The sequence below is a fragment of the Scaptodrosophila lebanonensis genome, unplaced genomic scaffold (genome assembly GCF_003285725.1).
Source record: "Scaptodrosophila lebanonensis strain 11010-0011.00,11010-0021.00 unplaced genomic scaffold, SlebRS2 tig00001410-arrow-pilon, whole genome shotgun sequence".
NCBI classification, from domain to species: Eukaryota; Metazoa; Arthropoda; class Insecta; order Diptera; family Drosophilidae; genus Scaptodrosophila; species Scaptodrosophila lebanonensis.
In genome coordinates this window covers 3,443,494-3,465,567 of record NW_022060738.1, presented here as the reverse complement: position 1 = coordinate 3,465,567, position 22,074 = coordinate 3,443,494, and the positions used below count along the sequence as shown (strand labels likewise).

General features: G+C 39.2%; 33 non-coding genes and 2 pseudogenes across 33 annotated transcripts; all 35 read left to right on the top strand.

The window, feature by feature from the left end:
- The first annotated feature begins 408 nt into the window (after positions 1-408).
- Positions 409-527, top strand: LOC115630819. The gene has a single exon (XR_003996118.1). It is a non-coding gene; the product is annotated as a 5S ribosomal RNA (ribosomal RNA).
- A 504-nt stretch (positions 528-1,031) lies between these two features.
- On the top strand, positions 1,032-1,150 carry LOC115630853. The gene has a single exon (XR_003996149.1). It is a non-coding gene; the product is annotated as a 5S ribosomal RNA (ribosomal RNA).
- Positions 1,151-1,654: 504 nt separating this feature from the next.
- LOC115630818 lies at positions 1,655-1,773 on the top strand. Its single transcript, XR_003996117.1, has one exon. It is a non-coding gene; the product is annotated as a 5S ribosomal RNA (ribosomal RNA).
- Positions 1,774-2,277: 504 nt separating this feature from the next.
- On the top strand, positions 2,278-2,396 carry LOC115630817. Its single transcript, XR_003996116.1, has one exon. It is a non-coding gene; the product is annotated as a 5S ribosomal RNA (ribosomal RNA).
- Positions 2,397-2,900: 504 nt separating this feature from the next.
- LOC115630913 lies at positions 2,901-3,019 on the top strand. The gene has a single exon (XR_003996203.1). It is a non-coding gene; the product is annotated as a 5S ribosomal RNA (ribosomal RNA).
- A 504-nt stretch (positions 3,020-3,523) lies between these two features.
- Positions 3,524-3,642, top strand: LOC115630912. Its single transcript, XR_003996202.1, has one exon. It is a non-coding gene; the product is annotated as a 5S ribosomal RNA (ribosomal RNA).
- Positions 3,643-4,146: 504 nt separating this feature from the next.
- Positions 4,147-4,265, top strand: LOC115630911. The gene has a single exon (XR_003996201.1). It is a non-coding gene; the product is annotated as a 5S ribosomal RNA (ribosomal RNA).
- Positions 4,266-4,769: 504 nt separating this feature from the next.
- On the top strand, positions 4,770-4,888 carry LOC115630909. Its single transcript, XR_003996200.1, has one exon. It is a non-coding gene; the product is annotated as a 5S ribosomal RNA (ribosomal RNA).
- A 504-nt stretch (positions 4,889-5,392) lies between these two features.
- Positions 5,393-5,511, top strand: LOC115630908. Its single transcript, XR_003996199.1, has one exon. It is a non-coding gene; the product is annotated as a 5S ribosomal RNA (ribosomal RNA).
- Positions 5,512-6,015: 504 nt separating this feature from the next.
- On the top strand, positions 6,016-6,134 carry LOC115630906. The gene has a single exon (XR_003996197.1). It is a non-coding gene; the product is annotated as a 5S ribosomal RNA (ribosomal RNA).
- A 505-nt stretch (positions 6,135-6,639) lies between these two features.
- LOC115630848 lies at positions 6,640-6,758 on the top strand. The gene has a single exon (XR_003996145.1). It is a non-coding gene; the product is annotated as a 5S ribosomal RNA (ribosomal RNA).
- A 504-nt stretch (positions 6,759-7,262) lies between these two features.
- LOC115630905 lies at positions 7,263-7,381 on the top strand. Its single transcript, XR_003996196.1, has one exon. It is a non-coding gene; the product is annotated as a 5S ribosomal RNA (ribosomal RNA).
- A 505-nt stretch (positions 7,382-7,886) lies between these two features.
- On the top strand, positions 7,887-8,005 carry LOC115630904. The gene has a single exon (XR_003996195.1). It is a non-coding gene; the product is annotated as a 5S ribosomal RNA (ribosomal RNA).
- A 505-nt stretch (positions 8,006-8,510) lies between these two features.
- Positions 8,511-8,629, top strand: LOC115630843. Its single transcript, XR_003996140.1, has one exon. It is a non-coding gene; the product is annotated as a 5S ribosomal RNA (ribosomal RNA).
- A 492-nt stretch (positions 8,630-9,121) lies between these two features.
- On the top strand, positions 9,122-9,240 carry LOC115630903. Its single transcript, XR_003996194.1, has one exon. It is a non-coding gene; the product is annotated as a 5S ribosomal RNA (ribosomal RNA).
- Positions 9,241-9,744: 504 nt separating this feature from the next.
- Positions 9,745-9,863, top strand: LOC115630902. Its single transcript, XR_003996193.1, has one exon. It is a non-coding gene; the product is annotated as a 5S ribosomal RNA (ribosomal RNA).
- Positions 9,864-10,368: 505 nt separating this feature from the next.
- On the top strand, positions 10,369-10,487 carry LOC115630901. Its single transcript, XR_003996192.1, has one exon. It is a non-coding gene; the product is annotated as a 5S ribosomal RNA (ribosomal RNA).
- Positions 10,488-10,991: 504 nt separating this feature from the next.
- Positions 10,992-11,110, top strand: LOC115630900. The gene has a single exon (XR_003996191.1). It is a non-coding gene; the product is annotated as a 5S ribosomal RNA (ribosomal RNA).
- Positions 11,111-11,614: 504 nt separating this feature from the next.
- LOC115630899 lies at positions 11,615-11,733 on the top strand. The gene has a single exon (XR_003996190.1). It is a non-coding gene; the product is annotated as a 5S ribosomal RNA (ribosomal RNA).
- Positions 11,734-12,238: 505 nt separating this feature from the next.
- LOC115630898 lies at positions 12,239-12,357 on the top strand. The gene has a single exon (XR_003996189.1). It is a non-coding gene; the product is annotated as a 5S ribosomal RNA (ribosomal RNA).
- Positions 12,358-12,862: 505 nt separating this feature from the next.
- On the top strand, positions 12,863-12,981 carry LOC115630847. The gene has a single exon (XR_003996144.1). It is a non-coding gene; the product is annotated as a 5S ribosomal RNA (ribosomal RNA).
- A 505-nt stretch (positions 12,982-13,486) lies between these two features.
- On the top strand, positions 13,487-13,605 carry LOC115630842. Its single transcript, XR_003996139.1, has one exon. It is a non-coding gene; the product is annotated as a 5S ribosomal RNA (ribosomal RNA).
- Positions 13,606-14,118: 513 nt separating this feature from the next.
- Positions 14,119-14,238, top strand: LOC115630864 (annotated as a pseudogene).
- Positions 14,239-14,743: 505 nt separating this feature from the next.
- Positions 14,744-14,862, top strand: LOC115630845. Its single transcript, XR_003996142.1, has one exon. It is a non-coding gene; the product is annotated as a 5S ribosomal RNA (ribosomal RNA).
- A 505-nt stretch (positions 14,863-15,367) lies between these two features.
- On the top strand, positions 15,368-15,486 carry LOC115630897. The gene has a single exon (XR_003996188.1). It is a non-coding gene; the product is annotated as a 5S ribosomal RNA (ribosomal RNA).
- A 514-nt stretch (positions 15,487-16,000) lies between these two features.
- Positions 16,001-16,120, top strand: LOC115630863 (annotated as a pseudogene).
- Positions 16,121-16,625: 505 nt separating this feature from the next.
- Positions 16,626-16,744, top strand: LOC115630844. Its single transcript, XR_003996141.1, has one exon. It is a non-coding gene; the product is annotated as a 5S ribosomal RNA (ribosomal RNA).
- Positions 16,745-17,249: 505 nt separating this feature from the next.
- On the top strand, positions 17,250-17,368 carry LOC115630851. The gene has a single exon (XR_003996148.1). It is a non-coding gene; the product is annotated as a 5S ribosomal RNA (ribosomal RNA).
- Positions 17,369-17,881: 513 nt separating this feature from the next.
- LOC115630895 lies at positions 17,882-18,000 on the top strand. The gene has a single exon (XR_003996186.1). It is a non-coding gene; the product is annotated as a 5S ribosomal RNA (ribosomal RNA).
- A 513-nt stretch (positions 18,001-18,513) lies between these two features.
- Positions 18,514-18,632, top strand: LOC115630893. Its single transcript, XR_003996185.1, has one exon. It is a non-coding gene; the product is annotated as a 5S ribosomal RNA (ribosomal RNA).
- Positions 18,633-19,145: 513 nt separating this feature from the next.
- Positions 19,146-19,264, top strand: LOC115630892. The gene has a single exon (XR_003996184.1). It is a non-coding gene; the product is annotated as a 5S ribosomal RNA (ribosomal RNA).
- A 513-nt stretch (positions 19,265-19,777) lies between these two features.
- LOC115630891 lies at positions 19,778-19,896 on the top strand. Its single transcript, XR_003996183.1, has one exon. It is a non-coding gene; the product is annotated as a 5S ribosomal RNA (ribosomal RNA).
- Positions 19,897-20,410: 514 nt separating this feature from the next.
- LOC115630890 lies at positions 20,411-20,529 on the top strand. Its single transcript, XR_003996182.1, has one exon. It is a non-coding gene; the product is annotated as a 5S ribosomal RNA (ribosomal RNA).
- A 513-nt stretch (positions 20,530-21,042) lies between these two features.
- LOC115630889 lies at positions 21,043-21,161 on the top strand. Its single transcript, XR_003996181.1, has one exon. It is a non-coding gene; the product is annotated as a 5S ribosomal RNA (ribosomal RNA).
- Positions 21,162-21,674: 513 nt separating this feature from the next.
- On the top strand, positions 21,675-21,793 carry LOC115630888. The gene has a single exon (XR_003996180.1). It is a non-coding gene; the product is annotated as a 5S ribosomal RNA (ribosomal RNA).
- Positions 21,794-22,074: the final 281 nt, after the last annotated feature.

Here is a 22,074-nt window from a genome sequence, read left to right as displayed (position 1 = left end):
ATATGAAACAAAAAAGAAATGGCCCACAGCCGACGATTTGGTTATAACAACAAATTAAAACATTTTGAAGCAGATTTTAAATGAAAATCATGTACAGGGAATGAAATTAGTAAGCACTTGGGCGGAAGGACGTAAGCGTTGAGACAGAACTCAGCATATCTCAAGGATACTTTTGTTTTCAACTCAGTGGCAATGGAATGTCAGCATAAAACACGGTTTCCAACGCTCAGCATTCGCCAACGACCATACCACGCTGAATACATCGGTTCTCGTCTGAAATTAGTAAGCACTTGGGCGAAAGGACGTAAGCGTTGGGACAGAACTCAGCATATCTCAAGGATACTTTTGTTTTGAACTCAGTGGCAATGGAATGTCAGCATAAAACACGGTTTCCAACGCTCAGCATTCGCCAACGACCATACCACGCTGAATACATCGGTTCTCGTCTGATCACCGAAATTAAGCAGCGTCGGGCGCGGTTAGTACTTAGATGGGGGACCGCTTGGGAACACCGCGTGTTGTTGGCATCAGTCAATGACAACTTTTTGCCTTTTTGCATTGCCTCTTGCTGGTTGCTGCAACAAATTCGGGATACATATACTTCGCAACACTTTGTTTAACTCTAAGCAGTGTTATATTTTGAGCATTTTGCTTTACTGCGATAACTTTTATTCTCCAAAGAACTAGTTGAAAATTAAACGGAAGTGTGTTAACACCCCTTCATAATTCATTGACTTAGTTATTCAACAAGAATTTACTCTGCAACAAATTAATTTGTGAACAATTATTGGTTAAGATATGAAACAAAAAAGAAATGGCCCACAGCCGACGATTTGGTTATAACAACAAATTAAAACATTTTGAAGCAGATTTTAAATGAAAATCATGAACAGGGAATGAAATTAGTTACCACTTGGGCGAAAGGACGTAAGCGTTGAGACAGAACTCAGCATATCTCAAGGATACTTTTGTTTTGAACTCAGTGGCAATGGAATGTCAGCATAAAACACGGTTTCCAACGCTCAGCATTCGCCAACGACCATACCACGCTCAATACATCGGTTCTCGTCTGATCACCGAAATTAAGCAGCGTCGGGCGCGGTTAGTACTTAGATGGGGGACCGCTTGGGAACACCGCGTGTTGTTGGCATCAGTCAATGACAACTTTTTGCCTTTTTGCATTGCCTCTTGCTGGTTGCTGCAACAAATTCGGGATACATATGCTTCGCAACACTTTGTTTAACTCTAAGCAGTGTTATATTTTGAGCATTTTGCTTTACTGCGATAACTTTTATTCTCCAAAGAACTAGTTGAAAATTAAACGGAAGTGTGTTAACACCCCTTCATAATTCATTGACTTAGTTATTCAACAAGAATTTACTCTGCAACAAATTAATTTGTGAACAATTATTGGTTAAGATATGAAACAAAAAAGAAATGGCCCACAGCCGACGATTTGGTTATAACAACAAATTAAAACATTTTGAAGCAGATTTTAAATGAAAATCATGTACAGGGAATGAAATTAGTAAGCACTTGGGCGAAAGGACGTAAGCGTTGAGACAGAACTCAGCATATCTCAAGGATACTTTTGTTTTGAACTCAGTGGCAATGGAATGTCAGCATAAAACACGGTTTCCAACGCTCAGCATTCGCCAACGACCATACCACGCTGAATACATCGGTTCTCGTCTGATCACCGAAATTAAGCAGCGTCGGGCGCGGTTAGTACTTAGATGGGGGACCGCTTGGGAACACCGCGTGTTGTTGGCATCAGTCAATGACAACTTTTTGCCTTTTTGCATTGCCTCTTGCTGGTTGCTGCAACAAATTCGGGATACATATGCTTCGCAACACTTTGTTTAACTCTAAGCAGTGTTATATTTTGAGCATTTTGCTTTACTGCGATAACTTTTATTCTCCAAAGAACTAGTTGAAAATTAAACGGAAGTGTGTTAACCCCCTTCATAATCCATTGACTTAGGTATTCAACAAGAATTTACTTTGCAACAAATTAATTTGTGAACAATTATTGGTTAAGATATGAAACAAAAAAGAAATTGCCCACAGCCGACGATTTATTTATACAAACAAATTAAAACAATTTTGAAGCAGATTTTAAATGAAAATTATGTACAGGGAATGAAATTAGCAAGCACTTGGGCGAAAGGACGTAAGCGTTGGGACAGAACTCAGCATATCTCAAGGATACTTTTGTTTTGAACTCAGTGGCAATGGAATGTCAGCATAAAACACGGTTTCCAACGCTCAGCATTCGCCAACGACCATACCACGCTGAATACATCGGTTCTCGTCTGATCACCGAAATTAAGCAGCGTCGGGCGCGGTTAGTACTTAGATGGGGGACCGCTTGGGAACACCGCGTGTTGTTGGCATCAGTCAATGACAACTTTTTGCCTTTTTGCATTGCCTCTTGCTGGTTGCTGCAACAAATTCGGGATACATATGCTTCGCAACACTTTGTTTAACTCTAAGCAGTGTTATATTTTGAGCATTTTGCTTTACTGCGATAACTTTTATTCTCCAAAGAACTAGTTGAAAATTAAACGGAAGTGTGTTAACACCCCTTCATAATTCATTGACTTAGTTATTCAACAAGAATTTACTCTGCAACAAATTAATTTGTGAACAATTATTGGTTAAGATATGAAACAAAAAAGAAATGGCCCACAGCCGACGATTTGGTTATAACAACAAATTAAAACATTTTGAAGCAGATTTTAAATGAAAATCATGTACAGGGAATGAAATTAGTAAGCACTTGGGCGAAAGGACGTAAGCGTTGAGACAGAACTCAGCATATCTCAAGGATACTTTTGTTTTGAACTCAGTGGCAATGGAATGTCAGCATAAAACACGGTTTCCAACGTTCAGCATTCGCCAACGACCATACCACGCTGAATACATCGGTTCTCGTCTGATCACCGAAATTAAGCAGCGTCGGGCGCGGTTAGTACTTAGATGGGGGACCGCTTGGGAACACCGCGTGTTGTTGGCATCAGTCAATGACAACTTTTTGCCTTTTTGCATTGCCTCTTGCTGGTTGCTGCAACAAATTCGGGATACATATGCTTCGCAACACTTTGTTTAACTCTAAGCAGTGTTATATTTTGAGCATTTTGCTTTACTGCGATAACTTTTATTCTCCAAAGAACTAGTTGAAAATTAAACGGAAGTGTGTTAACCCCCTTCATAATCCATTGACTTAGGTATTCAACAAGAATTTACTTTGCAACAAATTAATTTGTGAACAATTATTGGTTAAGATATGAAACAAAAAAGAAATGGCCCACAGCCGACGATTTATTTATACAAACAAATTAAAACAATTTTGAAGCAGATTTTAAATGAAAATTATGTACAGGGAATGAAATTAGCAAGCACTTGGGCGAAAGGACGTAAGCGTTGGGACAGAACTCAGCATATCTCAAGGATACTTTTGTTTTGAACTCAGTGGCAATGGAATGTCAGCATAAAACACGGTTTCCAACGCTCAGCATTCGCCAACGACCATACCACGCTGAATACATCGGTTCTCGTCTGATCACCGAAATTAAGCAGCGTCGGGCGCGGTTAGTACTTAGATGGGGGACCGCTTGGGAACACCGCGTGTTGTTGGCATCAGTCAATGACAACTTTTTGCCTTTTTGCATTGCCTCTTGCTGGTTGCTGCAACAAATTCGGGATACATATGCTTCGCAACACTTTGTTTAACTCTAAGCAGTGTTATATTTTGAGCATTTTGCTTTACTGCGATAACTTTTATTCTCCAAAGAACTAGTTGAAAATTAAACGGAAGTGTGTTAACACCCCTTCATAATTCATTGACTTAGTTATTCAACAAGAATTTACTCTGCAACAAATTAATTTGTGAACAATTATTGGTTAAGATATGAAACAAAAAAGAAATGGCCCACAGCCGACGATTTGGTTATAACAACAAATTAAAACATTTTGAAGCAGATTTTAAATGAAAATCATGTACAGGGAATGAAATTAGTAAGCACTTGGGCGAAAGGACGTAAGCGTTGAGACAGAACTCAGCATATCTCAAGGATACTTTTGTTTTGAACTCAGTGGCAATGGAATGTCAGCATAAAACACGGTTTCCAACGCTCAGCATTCGCCAACGACCATACCACGCTGAATACATCGGTTCTCGTCTGATCACCGAAATTAAGCAGCGTCGGGCGCGGTTAGTACTTAGATGGGGGACCGCTTGGGAACACCGCGTGTTGTTGGCATCAGTCAATGACAACTTTTTGCCTTTTTGCATTGCCTCTTGCTGGTTGCTGCAACAAATTCGGGATACATATGCTTCGCAACACTTTGTTTAACTCTAAGCAGTGTTATATTTTGAGCATTTTGCTTTACTGCGATAACTTTTATTCTCCAAAGAACTAGTTGAAAATTAAACGGAAGTGTGTTAACCCCCTTCATAATCCATTGACTTAGGTATTCAACAAGAATTTACTTTGCAACAAATTAATTTGTGAACAATTATTGGTTAAGATATGAAACAAAAAAGAAATGGCCCACAGCCGACGATTTATTTATACAAACAAATTAAAACAATTTTGAAGCAGATTTTAAATGAAAATTATGTACAGGGAATGAAATTAGCAAGCACTTGGGCGAAAGGACGTAAGCGTTGGGACAGAACTCAGCATATCTCAAGGATACTTTTGTTTTGAACTCAGTGGCAATGGAATGTCAGCATAAAACACGGTTTCCAACGCTCAGCATTCGCCAACGACCATACCACGCTGAATACATCGGTTCTCGTCTGATCACCGAAATTAAGCAGCGTCGGGCGCGGTTAGTACTTAGATGGGGGACCGCTTGGGAACACCGCGTGTTGTTGGCATCAGTCAATGACAACTTTTTGCCTTTTTGCATTGCCTCTTGCTGGTTGCTGCAACAAATTCGGGATACATATGCTTCGCAACACTTTGTTTAACTCTAAGCAGTGTTATATTTTGAGCATTTTGCTTTACTGCGATAACTTTTATTCTCCAAAGAACTAGTTGAAAATTAAACGGAAGTGTGTTAACACCCCTTCATAATTCATTGACTTAGTTATTCAACAAGAATTTACTCTGCAACAAATTAATTTGTGAACAATTATTGGTTAAGATATGAAACAAAAAAGAAATGGCCCACAGCCGACGATTTGGTTATAACAACAAATTAAAACATTTTGAAGCAGATTTTAAATGAAAATCATGTACAGGGAATGAAATTAGTAAGCACTTGGGCGAAAGGACGTAAGCGTTGAGACAGAACTCAGCATATCTCAAGGATACTTTTGTTTTGAACTCAGTGGCAATGGAATGTCAGCATAAAACACGGTTTCCAACGCTCAGCATTCGCCAACGACCATACCACGCTGAATACATCGGTTCTCGTCTGATCACCGAAATTAAGCAGCGTCGGGCGCGGTTAGTACTTAGATGGGGGACCGCTTGGGAACACCGCGTGTTGTTGGCATCAGTCAATGACAACATTTTGCCTTTTTGCATTGCCTCTTGCTGGTTGCTGCAACAAATTCGGGATACATATGCTTCGCAACACTTTGTTTAACTCTAAGCAGTGTTATATTTTGAGCATTTTGCTTTACTGCGATAACTTTTATTCTCCAAAGAACTAGTTGAAAATTAAACGGAAGTGTGTTAACACCCCTTCATAATTCATTGACTTAGTTATTCAACAAGAATTTACTCTGCAACAAATTAATTTGTGAACAATTATTGGTTAAGATATGAAACAAAAAAGAAATGGCCCACAGCCGACGATTTGGTTATAACAACAAATTAAAACATTTTGAAGCAGATTTTAAATGAAAATCATGAACAGGGAATGAAATTAGTTAGCACTTGGGCGAAAGGACGTAAGCGTTGAGACAGAACTCAGCATATCTCAAGGATACTTTTGTTTTGAACTCAGTGGCAATGGAATGTCAGCATAAAACACGGTTTCCAACGCTCAGCATTCGCCAACGACCATACCACGCTGAATACATCGGTTCTCGTCTGATCACCGAAATTAAGCAGCGTCGGGCGCGGTTAGTACTTAGATGGGGGACCGCTTGGGAACACCGCGTGTTGTTGGCATCAGTCAATGACAACTTTTTGCCTTTTTGCATTGCCTCTTGCTGGTTGCTGCAACAAATTCGGGATACATATGCTTCGCAACACTTTGTTTAACTCTAAGCAGTGTTATATTTTGAGCATTTTGCTTTACTGCGATAACTTTTATTCTCCAAAGAACTAGTTGAAAATTAAACGGAAGTGTGTTAACACCCCTTCATAATCCATTGACTTAGGTATTCAACAAGAATTTACTTTGCAACAAATTAATTTGTGAACAATTATTGGTTAAGATATGAAACAAAAAAGAAATTGCCCACAGCCGACGATTTATTTATACAAACAAATTAAAACAATTTTGAAGCAGATTTTAAATGAAAATTATGTACAGGGAATGAAATTAGCAAGCACTTGGGCGAAAGGACGTAAGCGTTGGGACAGAACTCAGCATATCTCAAGGATACTTTTGTTTTGAACTCAGTGGCAATGGAATGTCAGCATAAAACACGGTTTCCAACGCTCAGTATTCGCCAACGACCATACCACGCTGAATACATCGGTTCTCGTCTGATCACCGAATCTAAGCAGCGTCGGGCGCGGTTAGTACTTAGATGGGGGACCGCTTGGGAACACCGCGTGTTGTTGGCATCAGTCAATGACAACTTTTTGCCTTTTTGCATTGCCTCTTGCTGGTTGCTGCAACAAATTCGGGATACATATGCTTCGCAACACTTTGTTTAACTCTAAGCAGTGTTATATTTTGAGCATTTTGCTTTACTGCGATAACTTTTATTCTCCAAAGAACTAGTTGAAAATTAAACGGAAGTGTGTTAACACCCCTTCATAATCCATTGACTTAGGTATTCAACAAGAATTTACTTTGCAACAAATTAATTTGTGAACAATTATTGGTTAAGATATGAAACAAAAAAGAAATGGCCCACAGCCGACGATTTGGTTATAACAACAAATTAAAACATTTTGAAGCAGATTTTAAATGAAAATCATGAACAGGGAATGAAATTAGTTACCACTTGGGCGAAAGGACGTAAGCGTTGGGACAGAACTCAGCATATCTCAAGGATACTTTTGTTTTGAACTCAGTGGCAATGGAATGTCAGCATAAAACACGGTTTCCAACGCTCAGCATTCGCCAACGACCATACCACGCTGAATACATCGGTTCTCGTCTGATCACCGAAATTAAGCAGCGTCGGGCGCGGTTAGTACTTAGATGGGGGACCGCTTGGGAACACCGCGTGTTGTTGGCATCAGTCAATGACAACTTTTTGCCTTTTTGCATTGCCTCTTGCTGGTTGCTGCAACAAATTCGGGATACATATGCTTCGCAACACTTTGTTTAACTCTAAGCAGTGTTATATTTTGAGCATTTTGCTTTACTGCGATAACTTTTATTCTCCAAAGAACTAGTTGAAAATTAAACGGAAGTGTGTTAACACCCCTTCATAATCCATTGACTTAGGTATTCAACAAGAATTTACTTTGCAACAAATTAATTTGTGAACAATTATTGGTTAAGATATGAAACAAAAAAGAAATGGCCCACAGCCGACGATTTATTTATACAAACAAATTAAAACAATTTTGAAGCAGATTTTAAATGAAAATTATGTACAGGGAATGAAATTAGCAAGCACTTGGGCGAAAGGATGTAAGCGTTGAGACAGAACTCAGCATATCTCAAGGATACTTTTGTTTTGAACTCAGTGGCAATGGAATGTCAGCATAAAACACGGTTTCCAACGCTCAGCATTCGCCAACGACCATACCACGCTGAATACATCGGTTCTCGTCTGATCACCGAAATTAAGCAGCGTCGGGCGCGGTTAGTACTTAGATGGGGGACCGCTTGGGAACACCGCGTGTTGTTGGCATCAGTCAATGACAACTTTTTGCCTTTTTGCATTGCCTCTTGCTGGTTGCTGCAACAAATTCGGGATACATATGCTTCGCAACACTTTGTTTAACTCTAAGCAGTGTTATATTTTGAGCATTTTGCTTTACTGCGATAACTTTTATTCTCCAAAGAACTAGTTGAAAATTAAACGGAAGTGTGTTAACACCCCTTCATAATCCATTGACTTAGGTATTCAACAAGAATTTACTTTGCAACAAATTAATTTGTGAACAATTATTGGTTAAGATATGAAACAAAAAAGAAATTGCCCACAGCCGACGATTTATTTATACAAACAAATTAAAACAATTTTGAAGCAGATTTTAAATGAAAATTATGTACAGGGAATGAAATTAGCAAGCACTTGGGCGAAAGGACGTAAGCGTTGGGACAGAACTCAGCATATCTCAAGGATACTTTTGTTTTGAACTCAGTGGCAATGGAATGTCAGCATAAAACACGGTTTCCAACGCTCAGCATTCGCCAACGACCATACCACGCTGAATACATCGGTTCTCGTCTGATCACCGTAATTAAGCAGCGTCGGGCGCGGTTAGTACTTAGATGGGGGACCGCTTGGGAACACCGCGTGTTGTTGGCATCAGTCAATGACAACTTTTTGCCTTTTTGCATTGCCTCTTGCTGGTTGCTGCAACAAATTCGGGATACATATGCTTCGCAACACTTTGTTTAACTCTAAGCAGTGTTATATTTTGAGCATTTTGCTTTACTGCGATAACTTTTATTCTCCAAAGAACTAGTTGAAAATTAAACGGAAGTGTGTTAACACCCCTTCATAATTCATTGACTTAGTTATTCAACAAGAATTTACTCTGCAACAAATTAATTTGTGAACAATTATTGGTTAAGATATGAAACAAAAAAGAAATGGCCCACAGCCGACGATTTGGTTATAACAACAAATTAAAACATTTTGAAGCAGATTTTAAATGAAAATCATGTACAGGGAATGAAATTAGTAAGCACTTGGGCGAAAGGACGTAAGCGTTGAGACAGAACTCAGCATATCTCAAGGATACTTTTGTTTTGAACTCAGTGGCAATGGAAACACGGTTTCCAACGCTCAGCATTCGCCAACGACCATACCACGCTGAATACATCGGTTCTCGTCTGATCACCGAAATTAAGCAGCGTCGGGCGCGGTTAGTACTTAGATGGGGGACCGCTTGGGAACACCGCGTGTTGTTGGCATCAGTCAATGACAACTTTTTGCCTTTTTGCATTGCCTCTTGCTGGTTGCTGCAACAAATTCGGGATACATATGCTTCGCAACACTTTGTTTAACTCTAAGCAGTGTTATATTTTGAGCATTTTGCTTTACTGCGATAACTTTTATTCTCCAAAGAACTAGTTGAAAATTAAACGGAAGTGTGTTAACACCCCTTCATAATTCATTGACTTAGTTATTCAACAAGAATTTACTCTGCAACAAATTAATTTGTGAACAATTATTGGTTAAGATATGAAACAAAAAAGAAATGGCCCACAGCCGACGATTTGGTTATAACAACAAATTAAAACATTTTGAAGCAGATTTTAAATGAAAATCATGAACAGGGAATGAAATTAGTTACCACTTGGGCGAAAGGACGTAAGCGTTGAGACAGAACTCAGCATATCTCAAGGATACTTTTGTTTTGAACTCAGTGGCAATGGAATGTCAGCATAAAACACGGTTTCCAACGCTCAGCATTCGCCAACGACCATACCACGCTGAATACATCGGTTCTCGTCTGATCACCGAAATTAAGCAGCGTCGGGCGCGGTTAGTACTTAGATGGGGGACCGCTTGGGAACACCGCGTGTTGTTGGCATCAGTCAATGACAACTTTTTGCCTTTTTGCATTGCCTCTTGCTGGTTGCTGCAACAAATTCGGGATACATATGCTTCGCAACACTTTGTTTAACTCTAAGCAGTGTTATATTTTGAGCATTTTGCTTTACTGCGATAACTTTTATTCTCCAAAGAACTAGTTGAAAATTAAACGGAAGTGTGTTAACACCCCTTCATAATCCATTGACTTAGGTATTCAACAAGAATTTACTTTGCAACAAATTAATTTGTGAACAATTATTGGTTAAGATATGAAACAAAAAAGAAATGGCCCACAGCCGACGATTTATTTATACAAACAAATTAAAACAATTTTGAAGCAGATTTTAAATGAAAATTATGTACAGGGAATGAAATTAGCAAGCACTTGGGCGAAAGGACGTAAGCGTTGGGACAGAACTCAGCATATCTCAAGGATACTTTTGTTTTGAACTCAGTGGCAATGGAATGTCAGCATAAAACACGGTTTCCAACGCTCAGCATTCGCCAACGACCATACCACGCTGAATACATCGGTTCTCGTCTGATCACCGAAATTAAGCAGCGTCGGGCGCGGTTAGTACTTAGATGGGGGACCGCTTGGGAACACCGCGTGTTGTTGGCATCAGTCAATGACAACTTTTTGCCTTTTTGCATTGCCTCTTGCTGGTTGCTGCAACAAATTCGGGATACATATGCTTCGCAACACTTTGTTTAACTCTAAGCAGTGTTATATTTTGAGCATTTTGCTTTACTGCGATAACTTTTATTCTCCAAAGAACTAGTTGAAAATTAAACGGAAGTGTGTTAACACCCCTTCATAATTCATTGACTTAGTTATTCAACAAGAATTTACTCTGCAACAAATTAATTTGTGAACAATTATTGGTTAAGATATGAAACAAAAAAGAAATGGCCCACAGCCGACGATTTGGTTATAACAACAAATTAAAACATTTTGAAGCAGATTTTAAATGAAAATCATGTACAGGGAATGAAATTAGTAAGCACTTGGGCGAAAGGATGTAAGCGTTGAGACAGAACTCAGCATATCTCAAGGATACTTTTGTTTTGAACTCAGTGGCAATGGAATGTCAGCATAAAACACGGTTTCCAACGCTCAGCATTCGCCAACGACCATACCACGCTGAATACATCGGTTCTCGTCTGATCACCGAAATTAAGCAGCGTCGGGCGCGGTTAGTACTTAGATGGGGGACCGCTTGGGAACACCGCGTGTTGTTGGCATCAGTCAATGACAACTTTTTGCCTTTTTGCATTGCCTCTTGCTGGTTGCTGCAACAAATTCGGGATACATATGCTTCGCAACACTTTGTTTAACTCTAAGCAGTGTTATATTTTGAGCATTTTGCTTTACTGCGATAACTTTTATTCTCCAAAGAACTAGTTGAAAATTAAACGGAAGTGTGTTAACACCCCTTCATAATTCATTGACTTAGTTATTCAACAAGAATTTACTCTGCAACAAATTAATTTGTGAACAATTATTGGTTAAGATATGAAACAAAAAAGAAATGGCCCACAGCCGACGATTTGGTTATAACAACAAATTAAAACATTTTGAAGCAGATTTTAAATGAAAATCATGAACAGGGAATGAAATTAGTTAGCACTTGGGCGAAAGGACGTAAGCGTTGAGACAGAACTCAGCATATCTCAAGGATACTTTTGTTTTGAACTCAGTGGCAATGGAATGTCAGCATAAAACACGGTTTCCAACGCTCAGCATTCGCCAACGACCATACCACGCTGAATACATCGGTTCTCGTCTGATCACCGAAATTAAGCAGCGTCGGGCGCGGTTAGTACTTAGATGGGGGACCGCTTGGGAACACCGCGTGTTGTTGGCATCAGTCAATGACAACTTTTTGCCTTTTTGCATTGCCTCTTGCTGGTTGCTGCAACAAATTCGGGATACATATGCTTCGCAACACTTTGTTTAACTCTAAGCAGTGTTATATTTTGAGCATTTTGCTTTACTGCGATAACTTTTATTCTCCAAAGAACTAGTTGAAAATTAAACGGAAGTGTGTTAACACCCCTTCATAATCCATTGACTTAGGTATTCAACAAGAATTTACTTTGCAACAAATTAATTTGTGAACAATTATTGGTTAAGATATGAAACAAAAAAGAAATGGCCCACAGCCGACGATTTATTTATACAAACAAATTAAAACAATTTTGAAGCAGATTTTAAATGAAAATTATGTACAGGGAATGAAATTAGCAAGCACTTGGGCGAAAGGACGTAAGCGTTGGGACAGAACTCAGCATATCTCAAGGATACTTTTGTTTTGAACTCAGTGGCAATGGAATGTCAGCATAAAACACGGTTTCCAACGCTCAGCATTCGCCAACGACCATACCACGCTGAATACATCGGTTCTCGTCTGATCACCGAAATTAAGCAGCGTCGGGCGCGGTTAGTACTTAGATGGGGGACCGCTTGGGAACACCGCGTGTTGTTGGCATCAGTCAATGACAACTTTTTGCCTTTTTGCATTGCCTCTTGCTGGTTGCTGCAACAAATTCGGGATACATATGCTTCGCAACACTTTGTTTAACTCTAAGCAGTGTTATATTTTGAGCATTTTGCTTTACTGCGATAACTTTTATTCTCCAAAGAACTAGTTGAAAATTAAACGGAAGTGTGTTAACACCCCTTCATAATCCATTGACTTAGGTATTCAACAAGAATTTACTTTGCAACAAATTAATTTGTGAACAATTATTGGTTAAGATATGAAACAAAAAAGAAATTGTCCACAGCCGACGATTTATTTATACAAACAAATTAAAACAATTTTGAAGCAGATTTTAAATGAAAATTATGTACAGGGAATGAAATTAGCAAGCACTTGGGCGAAAGGACGTAAGCGTTGGGACAGAACTCAGCATATCTCAAGGATACTTTTGTTTTGAACTCAGTGGCAATGGAATGTCAGCATAAAACACGGTTTCCAACGCTCAGTATTCGCCAACGACCATACCACGCTGAATACATCGGTTCTCGTCTGATCACCGAATCTAAGCAGCGTCGGGCGCGGTTAGTACTTAGATGGGGGACCGCTTGGGAACACCGCGTGTTGTTGGCATCAGTCAATGACAACTTTTTGCCTTTTTGCATTGCCTCTTGCTGGTTGCTGCAACAAATTCGGGATACATATGCTTCGCAACACTTTGTTTAACTCTAAGCAGTGTTATATTTTGAGCATTTTGCTTTACTGCGATAACTTTTATTCTCCAAAGAACTAGTTGAAAATTAAACGGAAGTGTGTTAACACCCCTTCATAATCCATTGACTTAGGTATTCAACAAGAATTTACTTTGCAACAAATTAATTTGTGAACAATTATTGGTTAAGATATGAAACAAAAAAGAAATTGCCCACAGCCGACGATTTATTTATACAAACAAATTAAAACAATTTTGAAGCAGATTTTAAATGAAAATTATGTACAGGGAATGAAATTAGCAAGCACTTGGGCGAAAGGACGTAAGCGTTGGGACAGAACTCAGCATATCTCAAGGATACTTTTGTTTTGAACTCAGTGGCAATGGAATGTCAGCATAAAACACGGTTTCCAACGCTCAGCATTCGCCAACGACCATACCACGCTGAATACATCGGTTCTCGTCTGATCACCGTAATTAAGCAGCGTCGGGCGCGGTTAGTACTTAGATGGGGGACCGCTTGGGAACACCGCGTGTTGTTGGCATCAGTCAATGACAACTTTTTGCCTTTTTTGCCTTTTTGCATTGCCTCTTGCTGGTTGCTGCAACAAATTCGGGATACATATGCTTCGCAACACTTTGTTTAACTCTAAGCAGTGTTATATTTTGAGCATTTTGCTTTACTGCGATAACTTTTATTCTCCAAAGAACTAGTTGAAAATTAAACGGAAGTGTGTTAACACCCCTTCATAATTCATTGACTTAGTTATTCAACAAGAATTTACTCTGCAACAAATTAATTTGTGAACAATTATTGGTTAAGATATGAAACAAAAAAGAAATGGCCCACAGCCGACGATTTGGTTATAACAACAAATTAAAACATTTTGAAGCAGATTTTAAATGAAAATCATGAACAGGGAATGAAATTAGTTAGCACTTGGGCGAAAGGACGTAAGCGTTGAGACAGAACTCAGCATATCTCAAGGATACTTTTGTTTTGAACTCAGTGGCAATGGAATGTCAGCATAAAACACGGTTTCCAACGCTCAGCATTCGCCAACGACCATACCACGCTGAATACATCGGTTCTCGTCTGATCACCGAAATTAAGCAGCGTCGGGCGCGGTTAGTACTTAGATGGGGGGACCGCTTGGGAACACCGCGTGTTGTTGGCATCAGTCAATGACAACTTTTTGCCTTTTTGCATTGCCTCTTGCTGGTTGCTGCAACAAATTCGGGATACATATGCTTCGCAACACTTTGTTTAACTCTAAGCAGTGTTATATTTTGAGCATTTTGCTTTACTGCGATAACTTTTATTCTCCAAAGAACTAGTTGAAAATTAAACGGAAGTGTGTTAACACCCCTTCAAAATCCATTGACTTAGGTATTCAACAAGAATTTACTTTGCAACAAATTAATTTGTGAACAATTATTGGTTAAGATATGAAACAAAAAAGAAATTGCCCACAGCCGACGATTTATTTATACAAACAAATTAAAACAATTTTGAAGCAGATTTTAAATGAAAATTATGTACAGGGAATGAAATTAGCAAGCACTTGGGCGAAAGGACGTAAGCGTTGGGACAGAACTCAGCATATCTCAAGGATACTTTTGTTTTGAACTCAGTGGCAATGGAATGTCAGCATAAAACACGGTTTCCAACGCTCAGTATTCGCCAACGACCATACCACGCTGAATACATCGGTTCTCGTCTGATCACCGAATCTAAGCAGCGTCGGGCGCGGTTAGTACTTAGATGGGGGACCGCTTGGGAACACCGCGTGTTGTTGGCATCAGTCAATGACAACTTTTTGCCTTTTTGCATTGCCTCTTGCTGGTTGCTGCAACAAATTCGGGATACATATGCTTCGCAACACTTTGTTTAACTCTAAGCAGTGTTATATTTTGAGCATTTTGCTTTACTGCGATAACTTTTATTCTCCAAAGAACTAGTTGAAAATTAAACGGAAGTGTGTTAACACCCCTTCATAATCCATTGACTTAGGTATTCAACAAGAATTTACTTTGCAACAAATTAATTTGTGAACAATTATTGGTTAAGATATGAAACAAAAAAGAAATTGCCCACAGCCGACGATTTATTTATACAAACAAATTAAAACAATTTTGAAGCAGATTTTAAATGAAAATCATGTACAGGGAATGAAATTAGTAAGCACTTGGGCGAAAGGACGTAAGCGTTGAGACAGAGCTCAGCATATCTCAAGGATACTTTTGTTTTGAACTCAGTGGCAATGGAATGTCAGCATAAAACACGGTTTCCAACGCTCAGCATTCGCCAACGACCATACCACGCTGAATACATCGGTTCTCGTCTGATCACCGAAATTAAGCAGCGTCGGGCGCGGTTAGTACTTAGATGGGGGACCGCTTGGGAACACCGCGTGTTGTTGGCATCAGTCAATGACAACTTTTTGCCTTTTTTGCCTTTTTGCATTGCCTCTTGCTGGTTGCTGCAACAAATTCGGGATACATATGCTTCGCAACACTTTGTTTAACTCTAAGCAGTGTTATATTTTGAGCATTTTGCTTTACTGCGATAACTTTTATTCTCCAAAGAACTAGTTGAAAATTAAACGGAAGTGTGTTAACACCCCTTCATAATCCATTGACTTAGGTATTCAACAAGAATTTACTTTGCAACAAATTAATTTGTGAACAATTATTGGTTAAGATATGAAACAAAAAAGAAATTGCCCACAGCCGACGATTTATTTATACAAACAAATTAAAACAATTTTGAAGCAGATTTTAAATGAAAATTATGTACAGGGAATGAAATTAGCAAGCACTTGGGCGAAAGGACGTAAGCGTTGAGACAGAACTCAGCATATCTCAAGGATACTTTTGTTTTGAACTCAGTGGCAATGGAATGTCAGCATAAAACACGGTTTCCAACGCTCAGCATTCGCCAACGACCATACCACGCTGAATACATCGGTTCTCGTCTGATCACCGAAATTAAGCAGCGTCGGGCGCGGTTAGTACTTAGATGGGGGGACCGCTTGGGAACACCGCGTGTTGTTGGCATCAGTCAATGACAACTTTTTGCCTTTTTGCATTGCCTCTTGCTGGTTGCTGCAACAAATTCGGGATACATATGCTTCGCAACACTTTGTTTAACTCTAAGCAGTGTTATATTTTGAGCATTTTGCTTTACTGCGATAACTTTTATTCTCCAAAGAACTAGTTGAAAATTAAACGGAAGTGTGTTAACACCCCTTCATAATCCATTGACTTAGGTATTCAACAAGAATTTACTTTGCAACAAATTAATTTGTGAACAATTATTGGTTAAGATATGAAACAAAAAAGAAATTGCCCACAGCCGACGATTTATTTATACAAACAAATTAAAACAATTTTGAAGCAGATTTTAAATGAAAATTATGTACAGGGAATGAAATTAGCAAGCACTTGGGCGAAAGGACGTAAGCGTTGGGACAGAACTCAGCATATCTCAAGGATACTTTTGTTTTGAACTCAGTGGCAATGGAATGTCAGCATAAAACACGGTTTCCAACGCTCAGTATTCGCCAACGACCATACCACGCTGAATACATCGGTTCTCGTCTGATCACCGAATCTAAGCAGCGTCGGGCGCGGTTAGTACTTAGATGGGGGACCGCTTGGGAACACCGCGTGTTGTTGGCATCAGTCAATGACAACTTTTTGCCTTTTTGCATTGCCTCTTGCTGGTTGCTGCAACAAATTCGGGATACATATGCTTCGCAACACTTTGTTTAACTCTAAGCAGTGTTATATTTTGAGCATTTTGCTTTACTGCGATAACTTTTATTCTCCAAAGAACTAGTTGAAAATTAAACGGAAGTGTGTTAACACCCCTTCATAATCCATTGACTTAGGTATTCAACAAGAATTTACTTTGCAACAAATTAATTTGTGAACAATTATTGGTTAAGATATGAAACAAAAAAGAAATTGCCCACAGCCGACGATTTATTTATACAAACAAATTAAAACAATTTTGAAGCAGATTTTAAATGAAAATCATGTACAGGGAATGAAATTAGTAAGCACTTGGGCGAAAGGACGTAAGCGTTGAGACAGAGCTCAGCATATCTCAAGGATACTTTTGTTTTGAACTCAGTGGCAATGGAATGTCAGCATAAAACACGGTTTCCAACGCTCAGCATTCGCCAACGACCATACCACGCCGAATACATCGGTTCTCGTCTGATCACCGAAATTAAGCAGCGTCGGGCGCGGTTAGTACTTAGATGGGGGACCGCTTGGGAACACCGCGTGTTGTTGGCATCAGTCAATGACAACTTTTTGCCTTTTTTGCCTTTTTGCATTGCCTCTTGCTGGTTGCTGCAACAAATTCGGGATACATATGCTTCGCAACACTTTGTTTAACTCTAAGCAGTGTTATATTTTGAGCATTTTGCTTTACTGCGATAACTTTTATTCTCCAAAGAACTAGTTGAAAATTAAACGGAAGTGTGTTAACACCCCTTCATAATCCATTGACTTAGGTATTCAACAAGAATTTACTTTGCAACAAATTAATTTGTGAACAATTATTGGTTAAGATATGAAACAAAAAAGAAATGGCCCACAGCCGACGATTTGGTTATAACAACAAATTAAAACATTTTGAAGCAGATTTTAAATGAAAATCATGTACAGGGAATGAAATTAGTAAGCACTTGGGCGAAAGGACGTAAGCGTTGAGACAGAACTCAGCATATCTCAAGGATACTTTTGTTTTGAACTCAGTGGCAATGGAATGTCAGCATAAAACACGGTTTCCAACGCTCAGCATTCGCCAACGACCATACCACGCTGAATACATCGGTTCTCGTCTGATCACCGAAATTAAGCAGCGTCGGGCGCGGTTAGTACTTAGATGGGGGACCGCTTGGGAACACCGCGTGTTGTTGGCATCAGTCAATGACAACTTTTTGCCTTTTTTGCCTTTTTGCATTGCCTCTTGCTGGTTGCTGCAACAAATTCGGGATACATATGCTTCGCAACACTTTGTTTAACTCTAAGCAGTGTTATATTTTGAGCATTTTGCTTTACTGCGACAACTTGTATTCTCCAAAGAACTAGTTGAAAATTAAACGGAAGTGTGTTAACACCCTTTCATAATCCATTGACTTAGGTATTCAACAAGAATTTACTTTGCAACAAATTAATTTGTGAACAATTATTGGTTAAGATATGAAACAAAAAAGAAATGGCCCACAGCCGACGATTTGGTTATAACAACAAATTAAAACATTTTGAAGCAGATTTTAAATGAAAATCATGTACAGGGAATGAAATTAGTAAGCACTTGGGCGCAAGGACGTAAGCGTTGAGACAGAACTCAGCATATCTCAAGGATACTTTTGTTTTGAACTCAGTGGCAATGGAATGTCAGCATAAAACACGGTTTCCAACGCTCAGCATTCGCCAACGACCATACCACGCTGAATACATCGGTTCTCGTCTGATCACCGAAATTAAGCAGCGTCGGGCGCGGTTAGTACTTAGATGGGGGACCGCTTGGGAACACCGCGTGTTGTTGGCATCAGTCAATGACAACTTTTTGCCTTTTTTGCCTTTTTGCATTGCCTCTTGCTGGTTGCTGCAACAAATTCGGGATACATATGCTTCGCAACACTTTGTTTAACTCTAAGCAGTGTTATATTTTGAGCATTTTGCTTTACTGCGATAACTTTTATTCTCCAAAGAACTAGTTGAAAATTAAACGGAAGTGTGTTAACACCCTTTCATAATCCATTGACTTAGGTATTCAACAAGAATTTACTTTGCAACAAATTAATTTGTGAACAATTATTGGTTAAGATATGAAACAAAAAAGAAATGGCCCACAGCCGACGATTTGGTTATAACAACAAATTAAAACATTTTGAAGCAGATTTTAAATGAAAATCATGTACAGGGAATGAAATTAGTAAGCACTTGGGCGAAAGGACGTAAGCGTTGAGACAGAACTCAGCATATCTCAAGGATACTTTTGTTTTGAACTCAGTGGCAATGGAATGTCAGCATAAAACACGGTTTCCAACGCTCAGCATTCGCCAACGACCATACCACGCTGAATACATCGGTTCTCGTCTGATCACCGAAATTAAGCAGCGTCGGGCGCGGTTAGTACTTAGATGGGGGACCGCTTGGGAACACCGCGTGTTGTTGGCATCAGTCAATGACAACTTTTTGCCTTTTTTGCCTTTTTGCATTGCCTCTTGCTGGTTGCTGCAACAAATTCGGGATACATATGCTTCGCAACACTTTGTTTAACTCTAAGCAGTGTTATATTTTGAGCATTTTGCTTTACTGCGACAACTTGTATTCTCCAAAGAACTAGTTGAAAATTAAACGGAAGTGTGTTAACACCCTTTCATAATCCATTGACTTAGGTATTCAACAAGAATTTACTTTGCAACAAATTAATTTGTGAACAATTATTGGTTAAGATATGAAACAAAAAAGAAATGGCCCACAGCCGACGATTTGGTTATAACAACAAATTAAAACATTTTGAAGCAGATTTTAAATGAAAATCATGTACAGGGAATGAAATTAGTAAGCACTTGGGCGCAAGGACGTAAGCGTTGAGACAGAACTCAGCATATCTCAAGGATACTTTTGTTTTGAACTCAGTGGCAATGGAATGTCAGCATAAAACACGGTTTCCAACGCTCAGCATTCGCCAACGACCATACCACGCTGAATACATCGGTTCTCGTCTGATCACCGAAATTAAGCAGCGTCGGGCGCGGTTAGTACTTAGATGGGGGACCGCTTGGGAACACCGCGTGTTGTTGGCATCAGTCAATGACAACTTTTTGCCTTTTTTGCCTTTTTGCATTGCCTCTTGCTGGTTGCTGCAACAAATTCGGGATACATATGCTTCGCAACACTTTGTTTAACTCTAAGCAGTGTTATATTTTGAGCATTTTGCTTTACTGCGACAACTTGTATTCTCCAAAGAACTAGTTGAAAATTAAACGGAAGTGTGTTAACACCCCTTCATAATCCATTGACTTAGGTATTCAACAAGAATTTACTTTGCAACAAATTAATTTGTGAACAATTATTGGTTAAGATATGAAACAAAAAAGAAATTGCCCACAGCCGACGATTTATTTATACAAACAAATTAAAACAATTTTGAAGCAGATTTTAAATGAAAATTATGTACAGGGAATGAAATTAGCAAGCACTTGGGCGAAAGGACGTAAGCGTTGAGACAGAACTCAGCATATCTCAAGGATACTTTTGTTTTGAACTCAGTGGCAATGGAATGTCAGCATAAAACACGGTTTCCAACGCTCAGCATTCGCCAACGACCATACCACGCTGAATACATCGGTTCTCGTCTGATCACCGAAATTAAGCAGCGTCGGGCGCGGTTAGTACTTAGATGGGGGACCGCTTGGGAACACCGCGTGTTGTTGGCATCAGTCAATGACAACTTTTTGCCTTTTTTGCCTTTTTGCATTGCCTCTTGCTGGTTGCTGCAACAAATTCGGGATACATATGCTTCGCAACACTTTGTTTAACTCTAAGCAGTGTTATATTTTGAGCATTTTGCTTTACTGCGATAACTTTTATTCTCCAAAGAACTAGTTGAAAATTAAACGGAAGTGTGTTAACACCCTTTCATAATCCATTGACTTAGGTATTCAACAAGAATTTACTTTGCAACAAATTAATTTGTGAACAATTATTGGTTAAGATATGAAACAAAAAAGAAATGGCCCACAGCCGACGATTTGGTTATAACAACAAATTAAAACATTTTGAAGCAGATTTTAAATGAAAATCATGTACAGGGAATGAAATTAGTAAGCACTTGGGCGAAAGGACGTAAGCGTTGAGACAGAACTCAGCATATCTCAAGGATACTTTTGTTTTGAACTCAGTGGCAATGGAATGTCAGCATAAAACACGGTTTCCAACGCTCAGCATTCGCCAACGACCATACCACGCTGAATACATCGGTTCTCGTCTGATCACCGAAATTAAGCAGCGTCGGGCGCGGTTAGTACTTAGATGGGGGACCGCTTGGGAACACCGCGTGTTGTTGGCATCAGTCAATGACAACTTTTTGCCTTTTTTGCCTTTTTGCATTGCCTCTTGCTGGTTGCTGCAACAAATTCGGGATACATATGCTTCGCAACACTTTGTTTAACTCTAAGCAGTGTTATATTTTGAGCATTTTGCTTTACTGCGACAACTTGTATTCTCCAAAGAACTAGTTGAAAATTAAACGGAAGTGTGTTAACACCCTTTCATAATCCATTGACTTAGGTATTCAACAAGAATTTACTTTGCAACAAATTAATTTGTGAACAATTATTGGTTAAGATATGAAACAAAAAAGAAATGGCCCACAGCCGACGATTTGGTTATAACAACAAATTAAAACATTTTGAAGCAGATTTTAAATGAAAATCATGTACAGGGAATGAAATTAGTAAGCACTTGGGCGCAAGGACGTAAGCGTTGAGACAGAACTCAGCATATCTCAAGGATACTTTTGTTTTGAACTCAGTGGCAATGGAATGTCAGCATAAAACACGGTTTCCAACGCTCAGCATTCGCCAACGACCATACCACGCTGAATACATCGGTTCTCGTCTGATCACCGAAATTAAGCAGCGTCGGGCGCGGTTAGTACTTAGATGGGGGACCGCTTGGGAACACCGCGTGTTGTTGGCATCAGTCAATGACAACTTTTTGCCTTTTTGCATTGCCTCTTGCTGGTTGCTGCAACAAATTCGGGATACATATGCTTCGCAACACTTTGTTTAACTCTAAGCAGTGTTATATTTTGAGCATTTTGCTTTACTGCGACAACTTGTATTCTCCAAAGAACTAGTTGAAAATTAAACGGAAGTGTGTTAACACCCCTTCATAATCCATTGACTTAGGTATTCAACAAGAATTTACTTTGCAACAAATTAATTTGTGAACAATTATTGGTTAAGATATGAAACAAA